The sequence below is a fragment of the Vulpes vulpes genome, chromosome 6, assembly GCF_048418805.1.
Source record: "Vulpes vulpes isolate BD-2025 chromosome 6, VulVul3, whole genome shotgun sequence".
Lineage (NCBI taxonomy): Eukaryota > Metazoa > Chordata > Mammalia > Carnivora > Canidae > Vulpes > Vulpes vulpes.
In genome coordinates, this window is record NC_132785.1 from 114889668 (window position 1) to 114906157 (window position 16490).

Here is a 16490-nt window from a genome sequence, read left to right on the forward strand (position 1 = left end):
GAAGCCCCTGGAGGGTTTTGCAGACAGAAGTGATACAATATGATCTATAACTCTGAAAGAACATCTGGAATGCCCTGTACAGAATAGAAAGTGGGGGACAAGGATGGAAACAGGGAGAACAGGAAGTTAGGACAATAATTAAGGTGTTCAGGAGAAAGCAGTGTCAGTATAAAGAACAGTCAAATGGGGAGCTGGCTTTGCTGTAAGATAGTGAGTAGGGGGTAAACGGGTTGGGTTTCAGATGCCACATTTGTAATGAGGGAAAAGTAGGATTTGGTTGGTTGAAGAATCATCTTATTTATTCATTCACTATCCATTTGTTATTAAAGGAAAATGAATCATTTATTTTAGACAAAGAAAATGATAACATTTTCTATGATAGATATGCACATGTCTGTGCTTTTATATCATATTTAAGTACAGAGGTGGATTTTATTTTTGAAGCCCCAGCATCTCCTTTCCCCTAAACTGGGCTCTCTAAATGCAGTGGAGGGTGATCTATGAGGGGGAGGGGAGCCAGGTTTCATTTCCGATAAAATTTTTGTGGGAATCTCAGAAAAAAAGTGACTTTAGTAATTCATTGTGATTTCTTTTTTTGGAATCTAAATAAATACTCATTTATCTACACATGTAGATCTGTTTAATGCATTTTAATGTTATATATTACTATATGATTATTAATATTTGCCCATCTCCTCCTGTTGGAAAATTGGCTCCTTTCAAGTTTTCTGCTATTCTAAAGAATGGAGATGGTATTAGACACCTTGTACCCACTTGAGTTTCTTTATAAATATGATTCTTCAAGTTAAAAAACAAAAGTCAACGTGGTTGAATCCATTTATACTCCCTCTGGTAGTTTATGAGAATAGGTGAGTCTTATTTAATTCCTATGATACTAATTGTGGCAAGCAGAATATTGACCCCTGCCCCAGATGTCCACAGCCTAATCACCAAAACCTATGAATATTTAATTTGTGAAGGTTTGCAGGTAAAATGACTATTATTATCAACTGGCTCTAAGAGTGCCCTGGTTATCCAAGTGTTTCCAATTTAATCACAAGCATTCTTAAAAGTGGAACAAGGCAACAGAAGAGAACTATGGGAGATGGTAGCACAAAGAGGTCTTGTGTAGACGTTGCCATTTTTGAAGATGGAAGAAGAGAACCAGTCAAGGAGGACAGTGGCCTCTAAAAGCTGGAAAAGGTAAGGTAGGAAGAAATGTACCCTGCCACCACCTTGATCTTGGCCCAGGGGGATCCCGTCAGGCTTCCTGTAAGGTAGGAAATTTATGTTATTTTCAACCACTACATTCATAGTAACTTTCAAAAGCAGCTGTAGAAAACTAATATGCTAGTAAAAGTAAGCATCTTTTCATATATTCATTGGACATTCAGGCTTCTCTGTGAATTACCTGTATATGCTAATTGCTCATACCTCTGTCAGAATGTATATTTTTTTCTTAAATTGATATATAGCAGTTTTAGAAGTACTTGAGAAAAGGACTGTATGTGCATTGTGTTCTGAGGTACTTTGGAGGGTTTTGTTTTTAGCATGTAAACAAGACCATATTGAAGTTTTAATAATGAATAACTTTATAAAACAAAGTTAAACCAAGTTTCTTCTTGGTCTTTAAGGTTGGTGTAAATCTGTTATTTTCTTTGGGTTACATGACACTTATGGAGCTAAAAAAAAATTGAATTTTTGAAAGCTCATGTGAATTTTTCTGACTTGGCAGGAGGATCTCATGAGTTGGTCCTGATATATATCCACACATTGTAGTGCGTCTTCATTTTGTCATACAAAAGGTCTATTTTTTCTAAATTTCTGTTAATGTTATGTTGCAATATCTGTGAATCTGTATCTATGAAAATGCTATTTTCTTCTAGCTTTAACATTTTTTTATCATGTAGATTCTTAATCTGCCTAAAATGTATCTAATGTACTGTGTGAAATAGGTACTTAATCTTGGCAGTCAATTCTCCACAGCACATTTATTGAATAGTCCATTTATTCCTCATTTATTTACACTAGTATTTCTAGAACATAAGCACATTGAAGGGCTGGTATTTTTGTCCATTTTATTCATTGTTAATATCTCCAGTATCTATCTCCCACAGTGGTTGCTACTCAATGATTATTTGTTGAATAAATACCTTCCATATGAATTTGTGTATATTTCACCTCTTAAAAATCCTAGCCCCATTCATGTTAATGAGTTCAGTTTTCTGAATAACATTGAACTTTGAGATTTCATATATTTTCATATGTACAAATCTTCAATATTTAATGCTTAAACCTAACATTCTTTATGAATTTAATTTATATTAATCCAGACACATCCCACTCTAGTATCTAATGATAATTATGGTCATTTTAATTTTTTTGCATTACTAACTTATCAAATAGGTAGGAGGATAATAGAGTATATGAAAAAAAATTTAGTTCAAGTCTCACTTTACCACTTATTTTATGCCTAATCAAGCAACTTCTTTTTGTATATTATCTGCCAAAGCTTCGAGGATTTTTGAGAAAATAAGGCATGTATGATACTTAACACAGTGGCTGTCCTACTATGTCACTTGTTGAAGATCAATTTCATTTCATTATGAAGATGCTTAGGAACTGCTGCTTCTGTATTAGTCCAGTTTGGGGGCGGGTGTGGTTGGCAGGGAGGGAGATTCACTATACTCAAGGGGAAGAACATTGGTTAAGACACATTGATTCTAGTTAGTGTGGGTTTACTTTGTGTGGCAAGATATGTTACCTTTCTGAACTTGTTTTATCTTTTATATGATGGTGATACCAAACTTTCAAGGTGAAAGTTTGTGAAAACTAAGGATAATATTTTTAAAGTCATTACTATATCTGAAGACATTTGGTAAGTCTATTTAGAGAGACCAAGACTTAATCATTTTTAAATAACCTAACAATCCTATTCAGATGTTGTGATGCTTAAAATTTTTTGATTAGTCATTAAGAAAGAAAGGAAATGAAGTATACATGAAAGACCATGATTGCTCTGAGTTTGTGTTGTTCTCTAGCACTGCTATTATCTGCAGAATTTAAGACTATTTGGGTATTAACAGTGTGATGTGTTTGTATATGTAAGTTAACACTAATTTGCACACTGGAGTAAATTGGTGTTTATAGTACCCCAATCAGAAATCAGCACCTTCAGAGGTGGTAGCTTAGCACTCTCATATGGAAATTTATACAAGAGAAGTTTATTATTAGTGTAAGGGGTGTTAGAAATCATTTTCCATCAGTGAAATGTGTTAAACATAGATGGTTGCTTAGGAAGTAAGTATATATCTCTGATGGCAATTGCATAAATGAGATGTAAGAATTTAGCAATCTTGGGCACCTGAGGGGTTCAGTTCAGTTAAGTGTCTGCCCAGGACCCTGGGATCCAGTCTGCATCCAGCTCCCTGCTTAGAAGGGGTTCTGCTCCTCCCCCTCCCTCTCCCTCTGCCCCTTCTTCCCCCTGTTCCCTCACATGCACATGCTCTTTCTCAAAATAAATCTTAAAAGAACTTAGCGAATTGGACAGAAGACCATCCGTGAAGCACTTCAAAGGGGCCACTGCCACCTGGGCTTACAGAAGACAGACTGGGTCTACACCAGAGTATTACTTAATCTGCCTCCTGAGAGCTTTTTGAGTTTGCTAATCAGGAGAGCTTAGCAACAGAACACATGGTATAACCCTCCTTTTTTGCCACTTGCTAACATGCGTTTACACAGTATACAGAGGAATTTAGTCCTGGACTAATGATACCAACCAGTAGCAAAGCTGTAAGAAGAAGGGATATTAATTTGCATTTACCCTGGGAGAGGGTCCCAATATTTAAGGAAACTTCACTGTTGCTAAGGTTTTTCTTTTTTCCTTTTTTTTTTTTAAAGCTAAAATCATGACTTAGACTTAAAATGAATACACATTAAAGATTTAACTCCCTAACAAGGGAATCAGATAATGCTATGACTGGTTCAAAGGAAACCTGAAGAACAGGTACATTTATAGATCTGAGATACTAAAAAGAATATGCAGACTGAGGTGTGTTGGTCCCCAAGAATACCCTCAGGCTCAATGATTAGATAGAAGCTCAGAAGCTCTTCTCATGGTTATGGATCACTATAGCAAAAGGATGCAAATTAGACACAGAATCAGCAAAGGTAGAAGCCACAGAGGACAATGTGTGGGAAAAACGAGGCCTAAGTTTGCAGGTGTCTCCTCTCTGGAGTCTCACAGGGATGCACATAATTCTTCCAGCAATGATGTGTGACGATACACGTGAAGGGAAGCTCACCTGAGTGTTGGTGGCCATGGGTTTTGCTAGTAGTCACATAGACCTGCAGCGTCCACCTGACCTCAGCCACTTTGACTCCAGCCTACCCCTCAGAGCAATAAAAGGCTTTCACTGGAGTTGTAGTGTTAGGATACACTTGTCTGGGCAAAACGGTACAGAGTAGCTCAGCCTAAAAACCTATAAAACTTTGTCAGGAAGAATATTCTAAAGGCTCAGAGATTTTCTCCTTGGAACTGACCAAAAGCCAGTCCTGAAGCCTGGCCTCTGTCTGCAGTGTACAGGGTTTGAGTAATGCAGGCTTGTGAATTAATCCTTTTCTGCCCAAGCGTCCAAACAATCTTTTCCTAAGGAGGAGGGAAAAGTCCTTCCAAATGATTTGTTTTCATGTTTATATACAATAACTTTCAATTGATACCAGTTATCTACAACTTGGAGAGGTGAACATAGCCCCCATAGAATCAGAATTGGCTAACATCGAAAGTGTAGTTCCCTAGTGCAGCTCAGAGAAGGCAAACCTTGGGCATTTGTGGCCCAGCAAATCAGCTGAGGTTCTTTTACTGCAGTGATCATCCCTTGGTGAGTTCATGCAAAATACTGGGGAGTGTGATGTTAATTCCCAAATGCACAGATTTTCAACCTTTATGATTTTCTATTCTTTAACGAGTATCTCAGGGTGGTAAGTACAAACTATATCCCTAACCTCCTGCCTCTTCTCTCCAGGCGAGGTAGCTCCCCTCCTAAGCCATCTCTCTTAACAGCTTTCAATTTACTCTTTTTAAAATTTTTTAAAAATTTTTATTTATTTATGATAGTCACACACACAGAGAGAGAGAGAGAGAGAGAGAGAGAGAGAGAGATTGAGAGGCAGAGACACAGGCAGAGGGAGAAGCAGGCTCCATGCACCGGGAGCCCGACGTGGGATTCAATCCCGGGTCTCCAGGATCGCGCCCTGGGCCAAAGGCAGGCGCCAAACCACTGCGCCACCCAGGGATCCCTCAATTTACTCTTTAAGTTAGTAGTAAACTGGGAGGTTCTTGTTCTATTTGAAGCTTTGCCTATATAAGGTATCTTCTTATAGGATTCACTGGGAAGTGTATTAAATATAAAACCTTAAGTATTTTTCTACCAAGGTTATGTGTGTGTGTGCATGCACAAGTGTGCAGGCGGGTGTGCCCTTGTGAGTGTGTTTGAGGGAGATGGATGGATTGTGTCACTTACAAGGTAATTGATGCTACAAACAATACAGGAACAGTAGCCTTGCTTGCTATATATAGGGAAAGCTCCCTGGGCTTTAAGGAGGTATCTTAAAAACAGAGCAAATCTTGGCACATTTCTCAATGATAGATTTATACAAGTCATTTTTCCCTTTTAAAAGGAGGGGTGGTCCTGAGACTTCTCAAAGAGATAGATAACCATTGATTAAAGTAGGATCTATTGAAATGCCTGGGGAGCTCAGTGGTTGAGTGTCTGCCTTTGGCTCAGGTCTTGATCCCGGGGTCCTGGGATCGAGGCCTACATCAGGTTCCCACAGGGAGCCTACTTCTCCCTCTACCTGTGTCTCTGCCCCTCTCTATCTGTCTCTCATGAATAAATAAAATTTAAAAAATAATATCTTAAAGTAGGATCTACTTCTGAGTGTGGGGGGAGGGCTGTTATAAAGAGCAGGTATAGTCTCACTTATGTGCTAACATATGTGCATAGAAATGATATAGAAGTGTATATATTGCTGACAATAGTTATCCTGGGTCTGTTGGGATATCAATGGTTGTAATTTTCTTCCCTTTGTTCAATAAATTCTAAATGTTCTAAGGATGGACATTTTTTTTATTTAATAAGGAAGTAAATGGAAAATATTTTTTGTCCTAATGAACTTCAGGAAGAATAACCAAATATGTGTTATATCACCTCCCACAATGTCAAACTTCTTCAGCTGTAAGCAAGAAAGCAATGAAGTGAGTGGAATTGGGTTATATCAGGTACTTCATTCAGTTGCACTAATTCTCACTTTATCAGTCATTGATCTCTCTAAACCTAAAAGGTGAGGGGAGAACAAGAGAATGTTCTTAACGGTGTTGTAAACTTAAAACTGCTACCTTTTGAAGAGAAAGTAGCACCAATCAGGTTAAAACCAAAGGCAGTGAGCAAACAAAATGAGTTTAGTCTATTCAAGAAGTTGTCCAAATAATCTTAGAATAATCAGTTTGTGTTGAGAGAAAAAAGTGTAGGTAGATGGTCTTAATGCAGAATTTCTCAACTTTGACACTATTGATATTTTAGGCCAGATAATTCTTGGTGACACTGTTCTGTGCATCTATTATAGGATGGTTAGCATTATCTCCAGCCTTTACTAGATACTGGTAGCAACACTCACTCAAATTGGGACGACCAACAATGTGTCCAGACCTTTCCAAATGTTTCTTGGGACACTGTCCCCCTTAGTGAGAATCCCTGCCTTCATGAACCATGTGGGGCTTTGCTTATTTTTGATAGCCTGTGACAGATAAGCCTTTTAACTAACCATTATTTGGAGTTTCTTATGCAACAGGAATCTGAAGGTGGGTAATTCAGAGCTGTCATGACAATTCCACAGGTTCTTCAAATTTCTGTTCCTGCATTTCCTGCACTTGGCTTCATTTCTCAATCACCTCATACTTCAAATTATTGCTGGATATCCAGTCACCGCACGCATTTTCCCAGAAGTATCAAGAGGGAAGGCAAGGAAGTCCCAAGAAGACCGTATTTTCCTATAAAGAGAATTCCTGAAAGTCCTGTACTCTTCAACTTCATTTTATTGACAAGAAATTATCTGCACAGCCCTCCCTCACTTACCTCACTCTGTAGTCTGTAGTTAAGCACATCATCTCTCCAAATCTCTTTGGGGGTTTCAATTAGAAAGTAGGCAAATGGATATTGGGATTACATTCTCTTAACATTCTATATGACATTACAGATGGGATTTTCTAGAAAGTTTAGTCCAAATAAAACATCATACCAATTACTACAGGATATCTCTTACAAAATAAAATACAAATGTTAAATAGTAAAAACAACTTATAATTGAATTGCCTACATAATAGAAATTAGAAAAATACTGGTTTTTATCCCAGCATTTGAAAGCCATCCTAAAGCATTTATATTGCTGCCTAGACAAGGGTAGTATGGTGAATGTTAGGTCTGTCTGTGACATTTGGTTTCCTTACAAAAGGCTTTTCAGTCTGTGTTCTCCTGAGCACAGACCTGAGACAAAGATTTCTGTGCAGGTAGTTCATTCGGGAATTCCTCCTACAGAATTGAGAAGGGAGACAGCACAAAGATTTAATTTTTTTTAATTTAAGGTTTTGAGGATATTTTGAAGATGTTGTAGCACCTCCTGAGGAGTTTTACAAAATGCACTTCAAAACTATCTACCTGGCTGTCCAATATGATAAGACCCTGGTATGGGCAGGGCTGACCAGATATCTATCTTTAAGGGGGGAAAGATTTTGTTATATGGTCCTATGGATGAATGGTACTGGATGATGGGTAAGCTGGTGCGTGGATAGTGGCTTCAAACCACCACTATGTTGTTACCTCTTAGATTACATGCTGATTGGTGGTTCTTCACTTGATATTGGCTGTCCGTTCCCCCAAGAGCTTGCCCAGTCTAGAAAGTCTATGACCATTTACATACATATCTAAGTCACTGCAGGGAGATAGCTGGAAATCCAGACTCAACTGGGATTGCTAGGTCTATGTCTTCACGTAGTCTCAAAGTCTCTTTCTCATCTTGCTCTCTAATTGGGGTTTTGTGTTTTAGCTACAAAGGAGACAAACCAGAAAAGCCTTTATCTAAAGGTTCTATCCTCACTGGTCAACAGTGGCTCCAAAGGTATTGACCCTTTTGAACTCTTGGGGTGCCCATGAATATGTGACAGATACTTGGCAAGGTGTCCCACTCCCTGGAATCAAAAAAGTGGGAGCTCTATCATGTGAATGGGAAATACCTCCACACTGCTTGCATGAGGCTGGCTGAAGGCTTCAAAAAAACTGGTCCTTAGGAAATGGCTGGACCAACAGGTGGAACATAAGACAGTAGGAAGCACTTATTCTGCTTGTGAACTTGATTGTTTTGGAGAACAGATGAAGCTTTTTAGTGTTAGAGCATAACTTGATTACTGCGTATCTGTTCTCTAGGGAGGTGGTATAGTGTTAATTTGGAAATAATATATGAGAGATATACATGCATCCTTAACTATGTATATTCATATCTTCCATTTTGGTATTAGTTTAGGATGTATTTTTCAAAGTATATAAGCCAAGAGTGGGAGCTATTACATGTAAGTGTTCATTTCTACATTCGTGTCACTGTCAATGAGCTACACTAGTTTATTCCACTTTATATTCTCTTTGGCCATTACTTCATGGCTTCATGAACAGATTTTACTCCATGACTGAAAGAGGAGGGTTTTGGATTATGTACCAAGGTGGTATAAAAAAATCATTAAAGAAGACTAACATAATGTTGAAATTTCTGCATTGGTTGGAAAGCTGTCAGCACCTTGAATGAGCTGGTGATAAAGGATTTCTGCTTCCTGACTGATAGCTTTTAACATTATGAAGGGTATACTTCTGATCAATGAACCCTGGGAGAAATTGACTGATAATTGTGTATGTATAGTAGCTGGAAGAAATTATTGTTGGAGCTGTATCCAGATTCAGGATATTTGAAACCTATTGCCAATATACATATTGGGAATAAATTTGTATAGGGACTGTTCTTTAGCAACACATTCGTAGAGCTGAATTATTTCAGCTGGTGATTATAGGAACAGACCCCAGAAGCTGACTAGGATAGGATTATAATTTGTTCTGACCGTAAGACTCCCATTGGATTTTGACTTCTTGGAAAAAAAAATGATAGAAGTTTCTGTTCTTTCCACTTGCATATATTGCTTGATATAGTTTAGCTTAGATTCTATTTAACTGAGTTTTGGGTAGTCTGAGTTCTGTAACAAGTTCACTACAACTAGAGTTAATTTGGCTCAGCATTATTGCTTATAGTCCAAAAGGAAACCTAAGAGGGAGGTTTTAACTGAATGGGACGTTTTGAGTTGAAAGTCCTTCAGTTTCAATTAAACTCCTTCCCCCCAAATTTTATAGCATGAGAACACACAATTCTCTAGATGCTTAGAAATCATTGCTTAACTCTCTGTGGAAGCTTCTGGCTCTTAAGAAATAAACAGTTTGATTTGAGCCAACGGGAAGAACAGGCATAGAAACGCAGCTGGGGCATCAAGGCAAAAAGCAACAGTAAATGAATAGAAGAGAGATCACATTTGCTGAAATTCTCACAGCAAATAAGATGACAAGAGAGGTTTGCCAAAAAACAGTGGGTAGAAGAGAACCAGTAGCCAAGTGATTTACTTTCGATTCATCAACTATTGAGTCTGTAAATCTGAAAATCTGGTTTCTGTTTACTGAATCCCTAAGTAAGGGAGTTCACCTGTGCTATTGCAACAATAGCCCTATAGCATCCTAAAGTTACTTAACATTTGTGAGAAATGTTTCAAATAGCAGCAATAACAAATGTTAATCTAACCCAGACTATTGGGCTGTGTTCAAGAGTGGTGGGTGGTTAATTCTTCCTATCTTCAGTGTTCTTACTCCATATCAGCTAGCCCTCCCATATAAAGGTATAAACAGCCCCTGGCCTACCTTATCTCTGGAGAGAAGGAATTCCTGATAGTCTTTTACTTTCATAGAACAGGTCCCTAAACACTCAGCAGTCTCATTTTCCTTTGGATCAGGTAACTTTTCCATATCAGGTGGGATGAGGAAAAAAAAATAATAATGGAACTCAGTGACTAGATCTGAGGAGCTTGAGCAAAGCTTTTTAGTAGACCTTTACCTTCTCCTTGAAGAAAATACAGAGATATAACTGGGGTCCTTGGCTTCTGTTTTAAATCAAACTATCATCCAAAAAAAAAAAAAAAATGCATTCCCTCTCCTTGACTTACACAGGAAGAATAAATTTTCTTTCCTTCTCAATGTAGCCTGGAATGTGTGACTTATTTCATGAGAGTTGAGGCTTGAAATGTGTCTGCTTGAGATTGTCCCCTGGTGTTCCTGCCTTTCTTCATGCAAAGATGGACCTTCATTAGCCTTTTGTCCAAAGATCATGAGAGAGTTCTGTGGAGCCGGCCTGAAGTGAACCATGTCCTAGAATCCAGCTCAAACTAAACAAAACGCTGGCCAATTTGCAAGGGCAGTATCAACAAATAACTGCTTGTATGTAAGTCCCAGGTATTCTGTGATTCTTAAACCTAATTTAGCCTGCCATTTCAACTAGACCGCATTTAGGGGCCAGGAGCAGGGTAGGAAGTTAGAGAGATGTCTTCCTTCCCCTCTCATCCCCAAGTATTTTACTTGGGTGATCTAGTATTGGGAGTGGTGTTTTGTTCTACCAAAGTTAAAGATTATTTTGGTGCCCTGTCAAAAGAACAAAGAAGGTAAGATGTGAGGGCATGCTTGCTTGAAAAGAAATTCCTGTTCTGATTAAAACATGGAATTAGAAATGCCATTCTGAGATACCTGGGTCCTGACCATGCTCATTCCTTCCTGGGGTGTAGAATCAGTCATGGATTCTGTATTTGGCTTAAGAACTTAATAGTTTTATATTCCTCGTATGAGTGAAACCATATAATGATGTCCTTCTCCGATTGAGTTACTTCACTGAGCATAATACCCTCCAGTTCCATCCACGTCAAAGCAAATGGTGGGTATTCATCCTTTCTGATGGCTAAGAAATAGTGAAAGGGATTATAGGGGAAAGAAGGGGAAAATGAGTGGGGAAAAATTAGAGAGGGTGACAAAACACGAGAGACTCCTAATTCTGGGAAACAAACAAGGGGTAGTGGAAGGGGAGTCAGGCAGGGCGATGGGGTGATTGGGTGATGGGCACTGAGGGGGGCACTTGACGGGATGAGCACTGAATATTATATGTTGGCAAATTGAACTTCAATAAAAATATATATTAATAAAAAAGAACATAATGATTTTAAAGGTTTACAAATATTTTATTTTAAAAAAATGGGGAGAGAAAGAGAGCAGGGTGAGGAGCAGAGAGAGAAGCAGATTCCCCTCTGAGCAGGGAGCCCAAAGCAGGACTTCATCCTGGGGCCCCAAGATCATGAACTGAGCCAAAGGCAGAAGCTTAACCAACTGAGCCACCCAGGTGCACCTCTACAGATATTTCTTATGGAGGCATAAATCTTATATAACTTTCCCCTGCATAATTAGCTGCTACTTTTATTTTTTATTTTTATTTTTTTTAAAGATTTTATTTATTTATTCACGATAGACATAGAGAGAGAGAGAGAGAGAGGTAGAGACACAGGCAGAGGGAGAAGCAGAGGGAGAAGCAGGCTCCATGCAGGGAGCCTGACATGGGACTCGATCCCGAGACTTCAGGATCGCACCCTGGGCCAAAGGCAGGCGCTAAACCGCTGAGCCACCCAGGGATCCCCCCTGCTACTTTTCAAAAGGGCTGTAGCATAGCACAAAGTTTATCTGATTGGATAAGATTTTAACATGTGGGAACAGGGTCCATGTCTGCTGTGCCACCTTTTCTCTCCCTCAGAGATGTGAGGAGCCAAGGATAACAATGCAATATGCAGCTCTGTTCTTGTTATATGCGACCACCTCATGTTTGTTATTCTGTATCTTTGACTACACTGGCAAGTTTTAGTGGAAGTAGATCTATGGACTTTTCTTCAAGTTTTCATTTAAATTCCAGTTAATGTACAGTACTTCAGGTATAGAATTTAGCAATTTATCACTTACAACACCCAGTGCTCATCACAAGTACCCTCCTTAGTCCCTGTTAGCTATTTAATCCACCCCACCCACTTCCTCTCCAGTAAGCCTCATTCTTTATAGTTGAGTCTGTTTGCCTCTTCCCTCCCTCTCTGTGCTGCTATGTTCATCTTTTTTGCTTCCTAAATTCCATGTATGAGCAGAATCATATGGCATGTCCTTCTCTGACTTATTTCACTTAGCATAAGATACTCTAGCTCCATCCAACTCCTTGCAAATGTCAAGAATTCATTCTTCTTTATTTTAATTTATTTTTAAGATTTTATTTATTCATGAGATGCACAGAGAGGCAGAGACCTAGGCAGAGGGAGAAGCAGGCTTCCTCTGGGAGCCTGATGTGGGACTCAATCCTAGGATCCCAGGATCATGACCTGAACCAAAGACAGATTTTTTTTTTTTTTTTAAATCAAAGACAGATTTTCAAACGCTGAGCCACCCAGGTGCCCCAATAATTCATTTTTATGGCTGAGTAATATTCCATTGTGTGTGTATATATAGAACATCTTCTGGATCCATTCATCAGTTGATGGGCACTCGGACTTTTTGATCTATGAACTCTTCTAACCTATCCAGTGACTGAAGAGACTTAAGCTGAGGGGAATATTTCTTCCTCACTTGAGGCCCCTGCCCTACCTTTTCTTACAGCTGTTATTTTAGAAAACTTGCAATTGTGCATCCCCCCCCCCGCCCCACTACTCCTTTGATACATAAAACTGGCAAGTGGCTAGGCTAAGATTTATAACCAAGAGGTATCTTTTTCCAGGACTTAGTAGCCATCCCTGTGAAACGTAACTATCAAAGAATATTGTGCCCCTCTTCTCCAGCTTCTATGGGAGGGTAGGAGCTTAACTTCAACAAATGCCAATCATTGAACACGTTAGGCCACAGATGGCCTAATGGCATTGACCTACCTCCCTTGAATGCCATGGAGTATACTTTGCCACTAGCTCACCTCCACACCAAACTCCCTTGCTTTCTGTTTTAGCAGAGTTGAACTGCATTTTTTTATCCCCTTATTACAATCATCTTCATTTTCCTTGCCTGTTCAACCAGTCCAGTGAAATTTTTCTTTGATACCAGAGTCCATCTGAAATGTTATAACATACCATGAAACACTGGGCTGTTGCTGAATCCCCAGAGGAGTGGTTCCACCAAGAGATGAGGAAACTACAGAATGGATGAGATTAAATGGCAAGAGCAATAATAGACTTGGTCCTGAGCTCATGAGATTTCTCCAACCTAGGGGAGTTCTTGAGTTCTCTTGGAGTCAAGCACATGAGGATTGAGAATTTGGTAGGAATTGGAGTGTCCATTTCAAGGAGACATTTTTACTTCCAGAACAGATAAGTCTGAGACCTACAAGTTCTAACACGTATTTTTCTCTTCATGATCTAGTGAACACCTGCTTTGAGCTTTTACTGTAGCAGTGATATTTATAATAAGGTCATTTAACATTAGAAAATTATCTTCAAGTACAACAGAAAACTCTAAAGAATACTTAATCTAAGTGAGAAGTTGATTAATCTCTCACTTAAATCTGGAGTGTAAGTGGTCCAGTGCTAGTACATCAGCTCTGTTCTGCAGTAGTCCAACTAGTCTCCCTAGGTCACCATGGTAACATCCACAGGATTTGGTCTCTATCTCCATGATCCAAGATCATGATCTACATATTAAAGCATGTAGAAAGGGATGAAGAAGGTGGCAAAGGGTGTGTACCAGTTGTTTTTTAATCGAAGTTCTCAGAATCTTCATAAGAACTCCACTTATATTCCATTGTTTGGAGTTTTACTATAGCTACAAGGGAAGCTAAGCTAAGATAGATCCTGAGGCCTGAAGTCTTCTAGGTGTACGTAAGCTTAGTTAAAGATGTGTATTGCGATAGAAGACCAGTGTTATAGCACAAGTAGGCATCTGACAGTTTGTCTCACTGGCCTCCTAAATTTCCTACACACCCTTCTTTCCACTCATGGAACTGCTTACCACCTTTCTAAAAGAATCGATGCTTCAATCTCTATCTCAAAATCTAGAGTCTCTAATATTATAATCTTTTTGGGAGTGTTTTAGTACAGCTCCTCTTGCTCCGGAAGCTAGTAAAAAATGAATTTGCCTCCATACTCACAATATGCCATCGTGGAGTAGGGACAGGATTACAACCATAAAAAGTACCATTAAAAAAAGAAGACCAAGGGTCACACGTGGCAGTCACCAGGTCACTGGGCTAAAGTAACAGCTGCTCTTTTTACTGGTAACTGATTTGTAAGACTATCTGGAAAACCCTCCTCCTGCTTTCTGGAAGGGATCTTTGTGGTCCCTAGCCCTATCGTCTCTGAAGGTCTTCATTATATCTCACCTTTCCCTCCTCTATCTGAGGTAGGCATTAGACATCTTGTCTGTTAGGAACTACACAGCTCTCATAATTTGTTTCCTGCCAGTGCAGGATAGAGAGATAGTTTTAGGAATGGAGATTTTTTATAAAACTAAGCTTATGGTTTCTTTGAAAAAATAGCATATAAGTTGGAGGCCTCATTATATAAACCATAGCCAAACTATGACTGTGTGTAATTCTTAAGCTATTTGGTCCTTAATTTACCAACATCTGAGTTTAGCCCATTCCCCCTCAACATTATGTAACATCCCCTGAAGAGACCTGCATCCACCAGCCTAAGGTAGGAACAGACAGTTCTAAAATCTCTGCAGTTTAGTGGGGTTGAGGGAAGGTTTGGCAGGAAACTCATCAAGGTAGTCTCTCAAGGACTGGGTTAGCAAAGTTGCTTTTTAAACACATGCAGTGAAAAGCATTCCACAATGCTTCATTGCCCAGAGAAAGTTTCTCATGCACATCTAACTCCACAAAGAATGGAGAAGTGCAATCCTAGGTGTAGGTAAGTAAGGTAAACAGTCCTAATGAGTATGCTACTTGCGGTAATGGGTTTAGATGGTAAAACAACTTCCTTAGTTTGATCTTTGCATCTGGGATGGCTTCCATTATCTGATCTTTTCCATGGAGATGGCAAAGGATTCTTATCAGAAGATGCTTGAAAATCTTGAGTTTTCAAGTTTTGTCTTCTGTTCAAATTCCTTCCTTAAGGCATTCTGTTTATTAAAACTGTTTCAGCTCCTAGTAACAGAGAAGCTGGCCTTTTTAATGCCAAGAGGATGTAACTTAAGAGATACTCCACTGACACAGATTTTAAGTCAGGTGTAGAGACTACTTACACGTCCATCTCTCTTCCTTAGCACAGAAGAATTGGCTAGGCATACTATGTCCAGGAGGAAGCTTTCTTTGCCTCCATTGTGACACATTTCTGCGTGATAGTATGTAAATAGAATGTCACATACAACTTTTTTTTTTAAATTTAAATTCAGCTAACATATAATGTATTATTACTTTCAGAGGTAGAGTTTAGTGATTCATGAGTCTTATGTAATACCCAGTGCTCATTACATCACATGCCCTCATTAATGTCCATCACCCAGGTATCCCTCACTTGGCCCTACCCTCCAGCAACCCTCAGTATGTTTCCTATAGTTAAGAGTCTTATGGTTTGTCTCCCTCTCTGATTTTGCTTTCTTATTTTTTCCTTTCTTCCCTTATGATCCTGTTTTATTCCTTAAATTCTACATATGAGTGAGATCATATGATAATTCTCGATCTCTGATTGACTTATTCTGCTTAGCATAATACCCTCCAGTTCCATACACATCCTTGCAAAGGGCAAGATTTCTCTCTTTCTCTCTCTTTCTCTCTCTCTCTCTTTCATTTCTTTCTTTTCTTTCATGGCTGAGTAGTGTTGTGTGCAACTTCTGAGAGCCTTTCTTACTGGACACATACATGCTGTTTGTAATATTCTCATCCCTCCCTCCATATTGCTGCTTGGACTCTAGATGGCCTAACCTTGGAATCTAAATATGAATGCCACCACCCAGGAAAGATAAAGTTGTGATTTTGAAGAATCTGTCCTTGAGGACTTTGTATAGAAATATCCTACTAGCTGCTACAGATAATGTTTATGTCTCTCAAATTCATATATTGCTAACTTAGTCCACATTGTGATGGTATTTAGAGGATGGGATCCTAGGGAGGTGATTAGGTCTTGAGGATGGAGGCTTCATGAATGAGAATTGTGCTTTATAAAAGAGGTCCCAGAGAGCTTCCCTCCCTTTCCCCCTTCCTCACTATGTGAAGACCCCATGAAAAGCCAGCTATCTATAAACCAGGAAGCAGTCACCTACCAGACACAGTCTTCTGGGGCCTTAATCTTGGATTTTTCAGCCTCAAGGACTGCAAGAAATGGATGTCAATTGTTTACAAACCACCCAGTTCATGGTATT